The sequence below is a fragment of the Silene latifolia genome, chromosome 10 (genome assembly GCF_048544455.1).
Source record: "Silene latifolia isolate original U9 population chromosome 10, ASM4854445v1, whole genome shotgun sequence".
NCBI lineage: Eukaryota > Viridiplantae > Streptophyta > Magnoliopsida > Caryophyllales > Caryophyllaceae > Silene > Silene latifolia.
The window spans coordinates 63,032,311-63,035,408 of NC_133535.1; the positions used below are offsets into that span (position 1 = coordinate 63,032,311).

Consider the following 3,098-nt stretch of genomic DNA (forward strand, 5'->3'; position numbering starts at 1 on the left):
GGTGTCTTCGTTGATCGATCCGACATTTGAAGTGTGATATTAGTGCACTTAAGCTCTCCCATTCCTAACCTTTTGCACACCGAATATGGCATGACACTCACACTTGCCCCAAGGTCACATAGAGCTTTGTTTATTGTGGTGTCGCCAATGGTACATGGAATAGAGAAGCTTCCCGGATCTTTTAGTTTTGGAGGTGAACTTCCTTGTAGGATGACACTACTCACCTAAGTGAAAGCAATAATCTCAAGTTACCGGATGGATTTCTTCTTTGTAAGAATATCTTTCATGTATTTCGCATAGGCCGGAACGTGACTGATTAATTCTGTAAACGGAATTGAGACTTCCAAGTTCTTGACAATCTCCATAAACTTCCCAAGTTGTTCATCAAACTTAGGCTTAGCTTGACGACTTGGAAATGGAAGCCGAATCATAATAGGCTCTTTCTCTTTAGCCTTCTCTTTATTCTCCTTTGAAACTTCTTGAATGGTGGTGGGTTCTTCTTCTTTCTTAGAGTCTTTAACAACTCTTTCCTTGTCACTAGCATTCACAACATCTTCATCAACGGGCCTGTTCGGCCCTTCATACCTTGTATCACTCCTCAAATGGATGGCACTCACCGATTCTTGTCTTGTGGGATTACCTTGAGGTGGTAATTGCCCTTTTTGTCTTTGTGAACTTGAAGATGCCAATTGAGACATTTGGGTCTCCAACATATTTGTGTGAGCTAGAATGTTATTAATGGTGATGTCTTTTGCTTGCCTATCCTTTTGCATTTGAGTGAAAAATCCTTGTTGGTTCTTTTGCATTTGGAGGACCGCTTTTTGAACATCAAAACCTTGGTCATTTGTTTGATTGTATGGAGTTTGGTTTTGATAACCTTGGTTTTGATTGAAAAAGGGTCTTTGAGCTTGGTTTCTCATTGGAGGTGGGGTGTATTTTGTTTGAGGGTTTTGAACATTTTGGCTTTTGTATGAGAGGTTGGGATGGAATTTGGTGTTTTCATTGTAATAGTTGGAATAAGGGGTACCACTCTTGTATGCTTGGAAAGCATTCAGTTGTTCCCCTACATTCACTTTGGTTATGTCCCAAAGTTCCACAATTCTCACATACTCCACTTGGAATTGATGAAGATGCCACCATGGCATTAACATGTTGCTTAGGCGATTTGGAGGCTTCTTCAAGCTTAGCCATAGCCTTCTCAAACTTCAAATTAATGGTATCAACATGAGCACTAAGTTGAGAACCCAATTGAGTAATAGAGTACACTTCATGCTTTCCTCCTCTAGTAGACTTACGTGGTCTATTATATTGTGAGTTATGGACCGCCATTTCCTCAATGTTGTTCCATGTTTGATTATCATCAACTTCGGTAAACATACCATTTGATCCCATATTGAGAATGTTTCGGGAGTCTTCATATAGACCATTCCAAAATTGTTGTACAAGGAACCACTCGCTAAGTCCATGATGTGGACAACATCGGCAAGTATTCTTGAATCTCTCCCATACTTCATACAGGGATTCTTCATCCCTTTGTTTGAACCCGGTGATTTGGGCTCTCAACATGTTAGTCTTTTCCGGAGGATAGAATTTCTTGTAGAAATCAAGTGCCAATTTCTTCCAAAAGTCAATACCAAGAGTAGCCCTATCTAGGCTCTTCAACCATTGTTTCGCAGAACCAGTCAAAGAGAAAGGAAACAAGACCCGTCGAATTTGGTCTTGAGTCACTCCGGTTTGAGAAATCGCATCACAATAGTCACAAAACGTCAACATATAAGAATGAGGGTCTTCACTAGGCATCCCCCCAAATTGACTTCTCTTAACTAATTGTATTAATGCGGATTTTGCAATGAAATTACCGGTCAAATGTTGTGGTGTGGGAGTACCATTTGGTAGGTTCTCCTCGGTTGGTACGGAATGTGATGAAAATTTAGGCATTGTGGGTTGATTTTGTGGTTGGTTATGTGTTGGGTTATCTTCTCCTTCTCTTGCAAAAGGGTTGATGAACTCAATGTTATTTGGTTGAATGTCCACAATCTCACTAATACCTCTCAAAGTATTTCTAGCAAGTCTTCTATTGTTGGTCAAAGTTCTTTCAATTTCAAGATCAATGGGTAACAAGTTACCTTGTGATCTCCTAGACATGCAAAATATCAAACAACTTGAAAACAATTAGACTAAACCTTGAGGAGTTTGACTTCCCCAAGGTAAAGAAAGGCACAACTAAAAACAATCAAAGAAAATCAAATCAAGTTAACACCGTCCCCGGCAATGGCGCCATTTTTGGTCGGTGTGTGGATTTCGGTTACTTGACGTTAAGAGTTACCTAGACCAAAACAATATTTATAACTTCACAAACTACTCCACTTTTAGTAAAGAGGTAAGTAAAGGTCGGATCCCAAGGGACGGGTATTGATGTAGGATTTTTGATTGCAAATGGTTGTATCTAATGGTGTCACAATTTGGGTTGAGGTAGATCAACTAAACTAAATAACAATGTAAATAAAGTAATGAAAGCAAGCAAGATGATTAAAATGAGATGTAAACAATTGATTAAAGACACTAGGGTGTCATGGGTTCATAGGGGATTCATGGGATTTGATCATACAAACATATTTTCTACTAGATGCAAGCAATTATTGTTGTGATGGGATCGAGTTAGTGTATATCTTACAATCCCTAGGAAGGTTTGGGTCCCGGAGCCGAATTGGTTAGATTGTACAACACCGAAAAGTCGACTTAATCCTCCCTATCCAACAATATGCATGGTCTAATGAGACTCGAGTTGGTTTATATCTTACAAGTCTCATTGAAAAGGTAAGTGATGGGTAAAAAATGCAAGGATTCATAGGCTCGCATTTCATCAACCATAACATGTTCATAAGTTAAAATCACAACAAGCAAGCAAATTAATTATGAAAACATATTAGATTAAGCATGAATAAATCCCCATGTTGGTTTCCCCTAATTCCCCATTAACCCTAGTTAAGGAAACTACTCACTCATTATCAAGTTTAACCTGGTAACAAGGTTGTCAATCATACTAGCAAGGCAAAACATGATGAACAAATGAAGATGATTAACAATAATTAAAAAGG

General features: G+C 38.7%; 1 non-coding gene across 1 annotated transcript; it reads left to right on the top strand.

Annotated features, from left to right (window-relative positions):
* The first annotated feature begins 1,459 nt into the window (after positions 1-1,459).
* LOC141610418 (small nucleolar RNA R71) lies at positions 1,460-1,566 on the top strand. The gene has a single exon (XR_012528327.1). It is a non-coding gene; the product is annotated as a small nucleolar RNA R71 (small nucleolar RNA).
* The last annotated feature ends 1,532 nt before the right edge of the window (positions 1,567-3,098 follow it).